Source organism: Sarcophilus harrisii, chromosome 3 (assembly GCF_902635505.1).
Source record: "Sarcophilus harrisii chromosome 3, mSarHar1.11, whole genome shotgun sequence".
NCBI lineage: Eukaryota > Metazoa > Chordata > Mammalia > Dasyuromorphia > Dasyuridae > Sarcophilus > Sarcophilus harrisii.
The window spans coordinates 41,367,212-41,383,767 of record NC_045428.1 but is presented as its reverse complement, the minus strand read 5'-3'; the positions used below and the strand labels follow the sequence as shown (position 1 = coordinate 41,383,767).

Here is a 16,556-nt window from a genome sequence, read left to right as displayed (position 1 = left end):
CCAACCTCAAGTGATAATTGTAGAACAAGTTGTCTGTCTGTACTATGGTATCTGGACCAAGCTTGCTGAAAAATTGCAAACTAGCTGCAGAATTGAAAAATTCTGACTTAGGAGGCGATCTCTGTGTTAATCTGTTACCCTAGATAAAATAGATGCTGTGATTAATTGTAAAGTTTCATGCAGGCAGATCATTGATCAGAGAATGTTTGAGGTGAGAGATCAATTCAAAACTCTCTTTTATGGATTAAGAAAGTGAAAACCTGCTTGAAAAGGAAGTAATTATTTTTGCATTTTCTTTTGTGTTCTTTGTGCCCAGCACAGTGCTTATTGATTGATTGATCAGTAGGTTTCCTTTCCTAAAGTCAAACTCATATCCTTTACTCCCTTTGTAATCCTTTGTTGATTACACTATATTTCTTTGAAGGGAGTGCAAAAGGAAATAATGGTTTATATTAAAGTTTACTAGACCTTAGGAAGTAATTTACTAAAATATTACAAATAATTTACTATATGGTATTTAGCACGGACTTAGCAGTCAGGAAACCCGAGTTCAATATCGCCTTCTGATACACTATGTGATCCTGGTCAAATCACAGTGTTCTGAGAAACTATAAATTGCAGAGAATATCTAACCTGTTCTCACAGATGGAGTTTTATCATCTGGGAGTATCCTAAACTAATGAAGTCAGTCTCTACTCCCTCTTCTTTTCTTTATTTCTAACTTCAATAGTCACATTGTTTTAAGACCTAAAATTCTCTTGGTTTTAATTTGAATCCAACCTAGGGTTTTCCCCTTATTTTTTGGGTACTCATTGTAAAGTCTGATACTACTTACACATACATGAGTCATGTATTCTTTCTTTCTTGAAAAAATCAGCCCTTGCTGACTTTCCCCTGTAGAAAGAAATGACAGATCTATCTGATAGATAGATCTGATCTGATAAAAATTTTTTTTTTCTTTTAAGAATTTGTTTGGAAAATAATTATGATAAAATATCGCCATCTTCTGGTAGGTAAAGCAAGTAACACTGTGAAATGAATTGACTTAGAACATTTGACTTAAAAGTCAATGACTTCAAATTGACAAACTGTAGAGCAGAGAAAGAAAATTGAGGAATCCAACTCCCACTTCACTGTGAGGTAATATTGTGTTAAATTCCAACTGAAAGAAAATTCTGAGAAGATGACTTTTCCATAATTTTATTTTTTAAATATTTAATATTTTCTTTTATCATGATTTTTCTTTTTTTATTTTAACTTAAATTTTCCCTGTGTATCTTCTCTCCTTTCAGAGAATCATACTTGATAACTTGATAAGATTAAAAGTAATTGAGAAAACCGAGAAATAGTTTCTCTTTTATGAAATAGTTTAACCAAATAGATACCTTTTTAACAATACAAGTTCACAGATCCCAAGTAAGGACACCTATTTCAGACTATAACTCAAATGGTTCCTTTCTTCTAACCTCTAACTGGAAGAACTTTAAAGAACACAACTTTAATATTTTATTAAAAAAGATATACATCTTATTGTATTCTAGTTAAAGATAAAGATAGTCTTGCTATCTAAAAGCTCAACTACTCAATTTCTTCATCTGTAAAATGGGGATCATAATAGCAGTCACCTCCCAAGGATTGTTATGAGGATCCAATGAGATAATATTTGTGCAGTAGGCACTAAATGAATACACATTTCCTTCCTTTTCTTGGAGCCTCAAATTGCATCGTGCAGAGCCTTTTGTGGAAGATAGAAGAGGAAGCTGTTGTTTTGGAAGCACTCTTGTTTTGCTTATCTTTTCATTATAATATAAGTGACTTTTTAAAAAAAAAAAAGTTTCTTTTTTCCAAAGTGTTTTTTATTCCTGAGTTGTTATAAGACACTCTGAAATGTTCTAGAGTACCTGATGTGGTAGCCCTCATTCTTGGAAGGCTTTGTGGGATATAGAACACTGTTTTCTAAATAAAACCATTGTATGAGGGCAGATAAAGTAGCATTATCATCCTTTCATTTCATAAAAAATGAAGGTTACAAGGCTTGCTGAAAATCCTACATTTCTGGAAATAGGACTCAGTCCTGAACCCAGTTTTGTCTGCTGGACTGCTTAGTAGGCTGCATTTGTGGTCAGGAAGCTCTCGACACAATCTTGCTTCTGGCACTGCCTTCTTGATACATAAACTTAAGAAAAACGTCATTCACCCATCTTCCCCGCCATCTTCTCTTCCCACCCTGCCCGCCTTATAGTCTTATTGAGGAGCCAGCCTGCAATTACTTAAACTTAGCATCATTCTGTCCTACAGGTTTAGAAAGGTCATGATTGTTACTATTCACCACATAGGTATTTCCCAAAGTATCACGTTCCAAAAGTTTGTTTGCAAATCATTTATTTGCAACTAGGAACTCATTTCCCCGTAGTTATAATGCTATAAATGATGTACTCCAGTATACAAAAATTTTATTCTATCTAAAATAATAGCCCAACTATTAAATACACATCTTCCTGTTCTCTTCAAGTCCTCCACTCAAGTGACTTCACATTTCTCCCTATCCCCTACTTTTACCCCTCAGTTCTACCCAGTTCCTTATAGTGGCCCATGCCCAACATTACCAACCTTCTTTCCCCATCATCAGTGCTTATGTACCCTTAGCAAGGCTCATTCAAATGTACTTCTGATGGAAAGAAGAAACTCATGTTAGAATGTCTGTGGTCCACAGCCAGAAAATTATGTGACTTCATGTTGGATGGGACAATAGGGTCTCCTAGTCCCACCTCATTTTACAGTTAAGCAATCTTAAAGGGAGAGAAATGTCTTGCTGTGCTCAAGGCTATACCAATCAGTAGAAGAATTAGTAAGAAAAACTGAAGATTCTCTAAAAGTTCCCATAATGGGAGTAAGGAACATACCTACATGACTTTTGCAAGAGGACTTATGGGTCCAGGGACAAGACATGATTTCATTGATATAGGGAACTCCCCGCTGAGCTCATTTTCTCCACCAAAGCAGGTTTCCATTTTCTCTGCAGTCTCAGATCTAAAAGAATTACCTCAGGCACCATGCGATTAAGGGGCTTTTCCAAGATCAGAGGCCAGTCTTGAATCTAGGTTTTCATGACTCAGATCTATTGAGTCTTCTATCTGTTAAGTTATGTCACCATCTATAGATCATATACTTAAGAAATTAAATTAACCTTGGAGATCACAGTTTCTTCTTAGAAAATGTCATCTTTGGAGTTATTTCTTTTTCAAAGAGCAGATATTTTATGTTTCTGGAGTTTAAATCTGTAGTGAAGATATTCTTTCATAAATCTGTAGTCATCTCTGTTTTCATTTCTTTCCTCATTTGCTTTTCATGTTCCTGGAAATAAAATAACCTATTGTAACCCTATAATATTGCCACACTTCTGTTATTATTAAGGGGGGAGGGGGCACTACAGAGCACAAGTGTGTGTTCATTTAAAAAAAAAAAAAAGCTATGTTGCACATTTCCCAAATCAGCCAGTGTTGTTGTCTTGCCTATATTACTATCAGAATGAAATTAATTGGACAATCAGTATTGAAGTATCATTTTTGACTTTCTCTAACATCTTATTTTTCCCTCCCTTCTCTTCCTTCGAGGGAATTTTTAAAAAATTTCTCCTCTTTTTCCTTGTCATTCCTCTTCCTCCTTGCTCTTCTTCTTCCTTTTCCTCACCTTCTCTTCTTTCTCCTCTTCTTCCTTTACTTCTTTTTATCCTCCTTATCCTTTTGTTCCTCCTCATCCTCTTTCTCTTTTTCCTCCTCTTCCTCTTTTTCTTTCTCCTCTTATCCTTGAAGTCCTGCTTTGGTGCTCCTTTTGTGGCATGTTCTCTATTACCTTTGATTAGTCTCATTCCTCAAAGCAAGGATTCTTTCCTTCCCCTACTCTAGACAGATGACTTGACTGGAGCTCGGCCCAGTGGAGGTGTTTTCTCCACCTTGGGTTAAAATAACAGACATGTTCCAGCCTTGAGTTGCCATGGCTCCCAGCCTGCACATGCTTTCCCAACAGGGGGACTGGTTAAAAAAAAACAAAACAAAAAAACAAAAAAAAAAAAAAACTAATAGCTCAGTGCAGCCCATCACGAATATTCCTGCTCCCCCCCATGACTGAGCTCTGTTAGAAGTCAAAAGCAGCAGTTGAATTCACAGAGACTTAACATTCATATTTTCTTTGCATGAACCCATGCCTATTGTGTTCATGCTGTTCTGTATCCCTGGGATCCTTTTAGTGATTTCTTCTCTTCTTGAACCAGCTCTTTGGGTGTTCGGCAATCATGGAGGCAGACTTGTGCCTCATTTAAAATAAATGCATTCTTCATACAGAAAGATTTCTTGAGCGTGAATTTTGTACCCAGCAGTCCCCTGGTGCTAGGGAAGATTAGTGGCTCCATCATTAGGGAGGACAGAAGGCATTCAGATTAGGGCTCAGATCATCCTTTCCTTGAAGAGGCTAAAGTCATCGAAAATGAAATCCAATTTGGGTGGGCTCCTGCCTTTCTCAAGGGATTAGGTCTAACAGTCTCTACCAAGTTGTAACAGAGAAGCACTTTATCCAAGCAACCAGGAAGCATCCATTAGAGAATTTTGCTGAATAGTTATTAGACCAACTCCTTCCAAGCATATCCAATTGTTCACAGGAGTGTTCATCTGCTGGGCTGAAAAAGCTTTGCAGTGAGTGCTTCTAAATGGCTGTTCATTAGAATTAGCTAATTTCATTCTTGACCCAAACTGCTTCTTGTAATACAGCCCAGATATATATCTACACATCAAGAATTAGAAGAGAAAGTGGTCCTAAAAGTGCTTTGACTTCTCTCCTCCCCTCTCCTCCAAAGGTATCGAATAAGTATTAATTGATATTGGCAGATTTAAGAAAAATATAATAAAAATAAAATGTGGTTATAAGAGTATTTCTGACTTACAACAGTCTTATTTGCAATTTTCACGGTTAAAATAGCTTAGAGAACATTTAAATCATTTTTTAAAAAATTAAGCCATAGAAATGAGGGTCGGTGATCTTAGTAGTATCAATAGACACCTTTGGAATCCTTTATGTTTCTTTAATGTAACGTTATCCAAATTTTAAAGATTCTAGTAAAGACACTGGTATAAGAGACTTATTTTCTATTCTGTTAGGTCACTCATTAGTTTGTGGTAATATAACCCAAAAATCTTTCAGTGATGATAAGAGGTCATTTGAAACAGCCCCCCTTTTTTCCCTTACATTTGTTACCATGCCATTTTATAGCTGAAGTTCACTAAATTTACTAGACATATAAAATCAAGTCATATAACCTCTGCCTCTCTCTGGTACAGCACTGGACCTTGCGGTTACAGGGCTCAAATGGGAGGATTGTCATAGTTAGATTATATTCAGAACAATAATAATAACAATAATAACTACCACCATTTAGATAGTGCCTACTGTGTGCAAGGCACCATGTTTAAGTTCTTTATAATTATTATATTTTCCTCACAACAATTAGGGGTGATAGGTACTGTTATTATCCTCATTTTACAGATGAAGAAACTTAAGACAGAGTTCAAGTGATTTGGCTATGGTCACACAGTGGCAATGCATTTTGGCTTTAAAATTATATAAATTTTTATGGACTATGAAGATTAAAGTCAAGTTTTCAAAAGAAAAATTTGCTGATGAATTTGACATTATTGCTCTGGGGCTTGGAGAGACCTATATGATCTGATGCCGAGTGAAATGAACAGAATTAGGGGATCACTGTATACAGCAACAACAAGACTATACAATGATCAGTTTTGATGGACGTGGCTCTCCTCAACAATGAGATGATTCAAACCAGTTCCACTTGTTCAGTGATGAAGAGAGCCATCTACACCCAGAGATAGAACTGTGGGAACAGAGTGTGGAACACAACATAGCATTCTCACTCTCTCTGTTGCTATTTGCTTGCATTTTGTTTTCTTTTTCTTCCTTCTTGATCTGATTTTTCTTGTGCAATAAGATAACTGTATAAATATGTATACATATATTGGATCTAACATGTATTTTGACATATTTAACATGTATTGGATTACTTGCTAGCTAGGGGAGGGAGGTGGAGGGAAGGAGGGGAAAATTGGGAACAAAAGGTTATGCAAGGGTCAATGTTGGAAGAATTACCCTTGCATATGATTTGTAAATAAAAAGCTTTAATAAAACAACAACAACAACGTTGTAGCTCTGGGAATTCAATAGGACGTATTGCTCTTTTGGGCTCTTCTGATAATATCTGTCATCATATATTTATTGTTGTCTTCATTAAAATAAGGGAATGATCTCCCAGGATTTTTCTATTTGTAAATCTGTATCATTGATCATCTGGATCCTTTTTTTCAAGCCAGTCTTCAAATGTCATTCTTGACAACCCTTAATTTTCTTACCCTCAATCCTGAACTAGTATTCATTCAGCTATCTCCTACTGAGCTTCACAATGTTGGGAGCTTAAATAAATCTTGCCATTCTGAACCATAACCATGTAGGCCCCTTGTGTGATTTTAAGCACATCACATTTGGCAGGACTCAGCATGATGCTGATTCCTGTGGGATGAGAAAGTTGCAGGTTAAATGGATTATAATCTCATACTACCACTTCTAAAAGGACAATGGACAGAGGTGAAATGATATTATTCTTGTTCTGGGATCAATCATCACCTTTGTAATTCAAGAACTTTTATTCTCAATCAGTAATATGTGGAATTTTATTAATGATCTCAAAGGAGATCATTAGGAAAGTCAGAATTCCTGGCCTTATCCATCAGCTATGGTTTTAAAAAAAGATTTTTTAAAATGCATTAATTCAGTGGTGTATATATCTCCAAGATCCTTTTTCTTTGAGAAAATTGTTTACAATAGTTTAAGGCCTGTTATTACAAAGAAAGACTTCCAATCAATCCTGTGGTGACTCCAGATAACTTATCCAGGAAACTGTGATTAAAGGTATCAGATATGTGACCATTGTCTGGAGGTTGCCATAGAAAATGCCCGGGGGGGTACCCATCTTCTCGGTGTTCTCTGGTCTTCTGAACAGCAAGTGACAGTCTTTTCTGAATCCTAAGAGAAGCACAAACTTTTTTTTTTTTTTTGGTTCTTTAATTCTTTTCCAGCATATTAATGCTTTCAATTAATTAATTAATTAAGCACTTGAATTTCCCCCTTGCAATCTTTCCTTCCCTTCATCTCAGAGGTTGTTGTTTATGGTGCAGTCAAGATGCTGTTATTGTTTAGTGGTCTCCATTGTGGCTGCTTCTTTGTGACTCTTTTTGGAGTTTTCTTATCAAACATACTGGTATGGTTTTGCCTTTTTACTTCTCCAGCTCGTTTTAAAAATGGGGTAATTGAGGAAAACCAGGTTAAGTGACTTGCACAGGGTCACACAGCTAGTTAATGTCATAGGACAGAGTTGAATTCAAGAAGAATCTTCCTGACTCCAGGCCCTGAATTCTATCTGCTTTGCCAACTAGCTGCCCATTCCAGATAACCTTCTCCTATGTCAAGAATTTTAAAAAGGAAAAAAAAAGGGAGGGGGTATATGGGAGAAGAAGAAAATAATCATCTAAACTGATTTTGAAAGATTCTGCAAATGATACAAAGTTCCAAGCTTGGTGGTACATACCTATTGTCTGTGATTCTGGGGAGGTTGAGATCGATGTACTACTTGAGTTTGGAGCTGCAGGAGCACAAAAGCCAATATGATAACTGAGTTTAGTCCTTCATCAATATGGTGTACCTCTGGTAGAGGAAGACCACCAGACTGTCTTAAGGAGGGATGAATCATTCCAGTTTGGCAAATTGAAGCAGGTAAAAGTTTCCATAGGTAGCCTCTGTACTTTGAGCCTGTGAGATCTAATCTTGAAAAAAGAAAAAATAATACATAATGCAATATTGCATACCCCTGAAACAACTATTATGGAGGCAGAGAACTGGAGAATTTGTCTTCTCATATTCTTTCTGTGAGGTCCTGTTTGCTTTGAAAAGGGTTTAAAACACAAACACCTTTAGCCAACCTGACTTGGCAAAAAAGAAATCAACTAAATTGCCAATATACAAGGTGAAATTACAATCAAACCAGAAGAAATCTCCAAAATTTTAAAATAAGCAAGCCAAGAGAAGGCCAAATTGAGATCATATATAATCCAATCTCAAAAAGGCTGGAAAGAACAAAACCAGTAAGATGAAATGAAAAAAAAAACAAAAACTCTTGAAGTTATTGACAGTAGAATTCTATCAAATTTCATATAAACAATATCAATATTACACAAATTACTCTAAAAATTGAGAAAACGTTCTACCAGACAAAAATAGTACTAATCCAGGGAAGGATGAAGTTAAAGAAGTATAATTTCAGACAGACTGCCAAACAATTGGCAGCAATTCATCCAAGAAATCGGTACACAATGACGAGTAGAATTTCTACAAGTAATATAAAAATGGTGTCAAGATCAGGAAGACAAGATAATCAGTCACCTTAAAACAAAACAAAGTAAACAAAACAAAAATCTATAGCCTTTTAAGTTTAGACAAAAGAAATACATAACTTCACTTGTATAACTGGTTGATGTGGAAGAGGAAGTGTCAGGTAAAGGCCATACAGGGGATCTCAGAAACTATACCAGCTGTGTGATTCAAGGGGCAGTGATTAGGTTCAGTTCCTATAATCTCTGGAGCTTTGGAGAATTATTCACAGTTTAGGTTTGACTCCTCAAAGAGAGAAAGTAGAAAGATGCCCATAATATGACGTAGATAAGCATAAATGAACTTTTCTTCCTCTCTTATGATTGATTCTTTTTACTCATAGAAACTATAAAGAGGCAATGACAGGAAGCAGTAACTGACATTCTTTTAGAAAATTGGATAACCTAGGGATCTCCTGGATTGCCAGTCTCACAAGGTTTCCTTCAGAGTCGAGCTTGTTCATTGTGGGTTGAAGATCAGTCACCATGGCCCAGCCAAGCAACTATTAGACCAATTAGGTCCCAAATGCAGTCATTCCCACCGACGTGCTGCATGCCCTGAGTAAGAACAGTTGTTCTTTGTGAAGTGGTCAAATCTTTTCACTGTTGCGACATAATTCCCTGGAAATGGCCAGGGCCAGTACTCCATGGAATATACTCAAGTCAGAAAAGATGTGGGGACCTGGTATGGGACCTCTTTTCCCCCATTACACCTTTACTACTTATCTCCCAGGGATGTTGTGAAACTTTAGCTATAAAGTTTATTTTAATTGGAAATGTGATGTCATTAACATAGGGAATGGCTACTAAGAAAATGTCCTTTTACATGTTATAAATTATACACATATTGGGGCAGCTAGGTGGTGCCGTGGATAGAGCACCAGGAAGACCTGAGTTCAAATCTGGTCTCAGACACTTAACACACTTCATGTGTGTGACTTAACCCCAACCCCAGGGAAAAAAATTTTTTTTAAATTTTAAAATAAATTAAAATAAATAATATTAACATATATACCTATGTATTATGATTTGTCTGTGTACTTACATATGAGTATACTTATGTGTATCTTTGTATTTATATTCATCTACATGTTCACCTCTTCCCTCATGTAATACATAGATAAAACTACACTTAGACACACATACTATTCTGCATATGAACATGTACACAGACTCACAGTTCCAAAAGTCTTTATATACTTTTAAGTTGCTAAGGTTTATAGTTCTATATCTAGATAGATAGATATAGACATGCCATTCAATTCGCATACCTCTCTCACAAGGGAGATAGCACCTTCCTCTCTGAAATTAACTCTCAAGTGCTCTGTATCTATCTTGGAGTACCTACCTATTTATCGGTACATTATTTCCTCTCTTTGATGTAGGCTTTCTTTTTCTTTTTTTTTTTCCTGGGGGGGGGGAGTCTGTACATATTCTAATTTTTTATTTGTTTATTTAGTTTTAATACACACTGCTTTATGAATCGTTGGGAGAGGAAAATCAGGATGAAAGGGAAGAAGCATGGGAGAGGAATAAAAAACAAAAACAAAACAGTGAACAAAACAAACAAACAAAACCCAAAAAGAGTTGGTTTACATTCAATCTCTGTAGTTTTTTCCTAGATGTAGATGACATTTTCTATCCAAAGTCTATTGGGATTGCTTTTGATCACTGAACCATTGAGAAGAATCAAGTCTTTCATAGTTGATCATTGATGCAGGCTTTCTTAGTTGAGGATTGTTTGTTTCTTTTCTTTTCTTTTTTTTTTTTTTAATACCTTTCTTTGTAAATCAAAATAGCCTATAAGTTGTTTCCTTCTAGCTCTCTCATTTTAGCATTGTCTCTTTCACTGTGTGTGTGACCCTTTTTTTAAGGTACCAATTTGAAAAATCTCTTACACAGTTTTCTTTCAAGAGTAAATAGTAAATATAATAAAATAATAATAAATAATTAAAATAAATTTACTGAAAATTAATTTTAATTAATTCAAAGCTTTTTACAAAGGTGCATGAGATGAAGTTGGTCATTTTCTTTGATGCTTTCATTTTCACCCCAAGACCATCAAACCTACCCAGTCTTCATGAATGGTGGAAAGAAGACAGTGAAGCTTTTGATTTTTTGAAAAACACAAATCACCTCTAGGTGGTGCTGCACTATTTAAAATGTGCCTGGTTATACTTTTTGAGATAAAAGCAGATCTTGAACAATATAGTCATTTGGCTCTTTTGAGGAGTTGGTTTTTTTTTTTTTTTTAATTAAAAGTATATTTTGTAAAGTGGCTTCTAGATGTGGTATTTTGTACATGCTTAGGTAATTAATATTGGGAGCCAATTTCCTCCTTGGTAAAAATTTCAGATGTTACCTGGGTTTTAGTTGGATGGTATCATTTCAGATAGAAATTTCAGTACACCCTTACAAATAGTAACTATACATTTTCCATCAGTTTGTGTGTGTGTGTCATGAAATATTGTGGTATTTCAAATTTATATAAAATGCAGATAAAGGATCTATATGTATATGTATATGTGTATGTTTGTGTGTGTGTGTATATATATATATATATATATATATATATATATATATATATATATATATCCCCTCTGCTCTAATATGATATTACCTTCAGGTAAATGTTTGTATAGTGTTTAGAAAAGGACTAAAATACAATAATCGCTTTAAAAAGTAGTGTAAGAATAATAAAAATGTGAGAATGTATATTTAAATATGTTTTTCCTACCAGTGATTTATGAAGTAGGCACCACAAATTCTAGCCTCATTTTTTTTTTTTTTTGATGAGGAAACTGAGAGTTACGTTTTACATTTCTCCAGAGCTTGTAGAGCTAGTACTCTCAAGTCCAGCATACTAATGAAAGACTTCTTTAAAAAAAATTTTTTTTCAGGCAAGACAATTTCCCTTTATTATGTTATACAGTATTTGTACTTTGGTGGTTATTTTCAGAAGCTTTTCTAAATTAACGTTCAATAGGTTTCTTAAGTGAAGTTATTTGTTCTTTAATTTTAATATTTTTTGCATGGAGGGGAAGCCTGCTGAGTAATTGAGTTTGAAAATAGTTATTGCTATTCTGAAAAAGAGAATCATGAAGGATTTTTATTTTCATTGATGTTAATGACTCTTGTGAGGCATCTGGTGTGAATCCCATTTCCATGGTGTCAGGCATCTATTAGTGCCCCTGGAAATCTCACATTCTCAGATTGTGAATGCTACGCTCGAAAACATGTATAGAATTTTTTTTTCCTGTGTTTCCTAAATATAGCATTTACCCCTCTCCCATGTTTGTTCCCTTTTGTCCTGATTTTTCTCTCCCAACGATTCATAAAGCAATGTGTATTAAAACTAAATAAACAAATAAAAAATTAGAATGTTCGCAAGACCAAAAAAAAGAAGAAAGTGAGCAGAGAGATAGAACTCCAGGTCGGGTCTCCCTAGGTAACCCCAAGAACTCTGTGTGATATGGTGAAGTAGATAGACTCATGCTCTGTTTGCTTTTTTTTAATGCTGATTACTAGGTGACTTATATGTAGTCGCTCTGGAGAGACATTTACTTATACAGTAATTCAACAGATACTTATTGAGTGCCCACTCTGTGTTAGTATAAAATTCCCCCGTGATCATGGATCTTCCATCTTTTTCAAGGGAAAGGGGAGTAAGGAAGAAAATATAGAACATAGATAAATGCTAAATATATGAAAAGTAATTTCCTAGAATTAGGATGGGGTGGACACCAGCAACTGGTGATGGTGGGGAATCAAAATATGTTTCCTGTAGGAGGTGGAATCTGAGCTGAGTCCAAGCAAGCTTGGAATTTTGGAAGAATAGGAGGGAGAGCTGGGCAAGGTCCAGGCGTGAAGGACAGAATATTATGTCGGTGAAGATGATGAAGGTCGTTTTGGCAGGGAGGACCAAATGAGTGGGAGTCATGAAATTCTAGAAAATATAGAAGAATTAACTGGAGCCAAGTTGTGAATGATGTTAAATGGTAAACAGTACGGGGTTTATTCTAGAGGCAGTTTTGGCTGCATTGTGGAGTGGGGAGTCATGAGAGGGGAATCTACAGAGAGGTTATTGGAGAGGTCCTGAGGACCAGAACCAGGTAGTTCAAGTAGAGGGAAGAGGGAGATATATACATGAAGTTATAAATGAAAGGGCAGCTAGGTGGTATAGTGGGTTAAAAAAAAAAAAAGGAAAAGAAAAAGCTGAGTTCAAATCTTGTCTCAGACACTTGACACTTCCTAGCTGTGTGACCCTGGGCAAGTCACTTAACCCCAATTGCCTCAGCCAAAAAAAAGAGAGAGAGAGAGAAGAAGAGGAGGAGGAGGAAGAGGAAAAAGAAACTGATGTAGTTGAGGTATACTCAACCTGATCAGACATGGGAACAAGGAAGACGAAAAAGTAGAAAATAGTTCTGAGGATGGTGAATAAAGAAAATAAATAAGGAATAAATAAAAGGAAAGTTGTGAAAAAAGGTTTGTGGGAAAAGAAAGGGTTTGGGGCATATAGCCAAGGACCATGCAGTCGACCAGCTTTACCTCACTATCACCATCATCTTTTCTTGATATTTAAGGTTTGAAGGTTCACAGATCACAAATATTATCTCATATTCTCAAAGTAAGCTGGAAGAAAGATGCTATTATATTATTGCCTTTTACAGATGAGGAAATTGAGTAGGCACAGGTTAGGTGACTTGCTTTAGCTAATCAGTATCTTAACTTGTAGTAGATGACTTTACATATCTAATAGGTATCTATTATGTGCAGGATTTGCACATGGGTCATTTGACTGCAGTTCCCAGGCTGTAACCTTTTCACCACCTTAGTACCTCACTGAGCCATGTCATGAGAAATAGTAAAAGATTGAGAGTAGCCATGTTCTGCCATTTTCACCTCTGGTAATAATAATCATGGGGAACTGATCCTTCATAGATTTTCCCACTGCCTGAGCTTCTGAAAGAAACAACTAGTTCTCCATTCCATATTGGCTTCTCAGAAATAAGATCATTTGAATTTACTCACCAGAATCCATTACTAAGCAGAAAGATGTTTGTATTTCCCAAAGACAGTTGAGGGAATTTTATTTTATTTTTTTTGGTCAGGCATATGTGTGTGTGTGAGAGAGAAACAGAAAGACAGAAACAGAGAGACAGAGATGGAGAGAGAAGGGAACCTATCCTTTACATTCTTTAGTTTTGAGGAAATCTTTGCCACTTTTGTGCTGGCCTATCTTTTCACGCATTTGGCTTAAAGTTATCCCAATGAAGGATTGTCTTGTTTTGTGAATTTAAACAGCATTGTAAATCCATACCTTTATAAGAGGAAAGGACCAGAGACTTAGTAAGAGTTTCTTCCATCTCATTTTAAAAATGAAGAATCTTAGTACCTGAGAAGATAAATGACTTGCCCCATTCACACTGAATTATAAAATCCTTAAAAGCCCAGAACCATACTCAGTAAGGGCAAAGCTAAAGTGTATTTCAATAAAGAAGGAAAAATCTCCTGAAAAAGATTGAAGAATTAGTCTTATACTATATTTATTGTGTTCAATTTAATTAAACCTCTCTTGAGTATGGACTTTGTCTAGAGGCCAATTAAAGGTGTTTTGCCCACAGGGATTGTTTAGTAACTTTAGGCACAGTGCCTAAAAGTTATACACAGTAAATTCTTAATTAATGATTGATGCTAACTAACTTTAATTATTAAATGTCAGTCGAATAATAATAAATTTTGCTGGCATTTAATAATTGCTTCATAAATTATTAAGACAAACAACATGGTATAATAGAAAGCACACCAGATTCAGTGGCAGAGAATCTGGATTCAAATACTGACTGTTCTGCCAGCTACATTTTTGACCTTGAGGAATTCATATAAGTAATTAGAATGTTATTTTCTTCCTTTATAAAATTTCAAGGTTAGTCTCAACAATCTTTAAGGTGGCTTAAAAGTTTATGATCTTATGTCATCCTGATGTTTGTAAAATTTGAATTTAATCATCTTCCTTCTAAAATAAAGAGAACTTCACTAATACAATATAGGTGAAACTAATTCACAAGTTAAATTTTGATGCTAAAGTTATTTTGTTATATATTTTTCTCATTTTGCAAGGGTAAAGGCTTTAGTTTCAATTATCCTTAATAAGCTTGATGTGAAACTAGTCTGTGAAAGATTAAGGAAATCATGTCATCCCCACAACCCCACTCTACCTGACCTCTTATTCCTGGTCTAACCAACTTTTACTTCAATATTTTGCTTCTTCAACTGTGTCCTAGGTGCCATACCATAATCAATGATCAGAGAATTGAAACTAAGGAGAAATTAAGCAGCAGTTCAAGGAGAGTGGAGGGATGGTCTGATTTTTGAGGAAAGCCAGCAGCTTCTGTGAAAAGCTTCTGAGAGGGTTTTCATTAACCAAAGGTTCGATATGAGTCAACAGTATGACAAGGGAACTATTCAAAAACCAGAAGCAGTTAAAACAGCTGCATGAGAGAGAACTCAGAGAATTTGGAACAGAAGAGGAAGTGATAGTTCTAGTTTGCTTTTGCCCAGTCAGACCTAATCTGAAATACCGCGTTCAATCCGGAATACCACTTTTTAGTGAAGAGTAGAGACGAGCTTTCTGAGAATGGACATCCAAGTTGATGAGATACCATGCTATATAAGTATTATTGGAAGGAACTAGCCGAGTATTTTTAGGCTAGATGAGAGAAGAGTTGGGGAGGGCATGATAGCTGTTTTTCCAGTATTTTAAAGACACTATGGAAGTAAAACAAGACATGTCTTATTTAGCCTCAAAGGCGGAAGAGGATCAGCTGGTGGAAGTTTTAGAGAGACAGATTTAGGCTCAAAATTAGGGGTAGATATTTAACATGTATAGGACTGCTTGCCATTTTGGGGGAGGGGGTGGAGGGAGGGAGGGGAAAAATCGGAACAGAAGTGAGTGCAAGGGATAATGTTGTAAAAAATTACCCTGGCATGGGTTCTGTCAATAAAAAGTTATTTAAAAAACAAAACAAAACAAAACAAAATTAGGGGTAGAAGGAGAAAAGCAAACCAAACTTCACATCACTTAGAAGTAGAATGGGTCACTGGGGGCGCTCAAAAGCTCAAATGATTCTCCTTCAGTTATGTTCTTCCAGCAGATGCTGGGCAAACTCACTTCTCAGGGATGTTATCAAGAGGATTTTTGTGCATTGAGCTAAGTAGCCTGAGCTTTTATCTCATTCTTAGTTTCTCTGAATAGTGCAGAATCACTGTATTTGTTTCCATGATAAATAGCAATGTACTCTCTTTCTCTCTCTCTCACCTTTTTGACTATGAAACTGAATATTTTCTCTCTCTCTCTCTCTCTTTTTTTTTTTTTTTTTTTGGTTGTAGTTGTTGAAATCTCCTGAGGGGAAAAATACTTCTCTTTCATCTTTACCCATTCTTTCATGATCTCATTAACAGTTAATCATGAGATTTACTGTTAGTAGTACACTGACTAATTTGCCATTTTCTTTGTCCCACAAAGAATGCAAGCTACTCTTTTAATTTTTTTGGTGGGGGCCTTTGGTTTTCTTATTACACCTAGGCTTAGAATATAGCAGTCACACATGGATTCAGTGCCACAGTTTTACTTGCTCAGTTCCTGATCTGGACTCTTTCACCTTCTCCTTCATGAGCCTGTTTAACCCTTTTGGGGGGAAAGGAAAAGCATAAGATTTAATGTTGACCCCATTCAGCTTTAGCCCTAGTTTAACTTGGGACTAATGAACTAGATTGTCTCCTTTAGAAATCAGGATTATAGATATTTGATCACTGAGACTGGTGTCTCACCACATTCGTGAGTGACTCATTTCTATACCTTAGAACTCTCAAACTCCTGTAATCCATTAGTCTCAGCCTCCATTAGTAGTAAGAATTTCAGACTGTATTACAAAGTGATACTCAATTTAGTGCAACTCTCATTTGACTTTAGCCTTACTGTAGCTTAGAACTCCTCAGGTCAAATAGTCTACTAGCCTTTCCCTCCTCTAGCAGGAATTAGAGGTGTGTTTCATTACATTTTGTCCCTTTTTA

General features: G+C 35.8%; 1 protein-coding gene across 14 annotated transcripts in view; it reads left to right on the top strand.

Moving 5' to 3' along the window:
* Positions 1-16,556, top strand: part of MED12L (mediator complex subunit 12L) — a 370,226-nt gene that overhangs the window by 202,352 nt on the left and 151,318 nt on the right. The gene's annotated exons all lie outside the window — the stretch shown is intronic.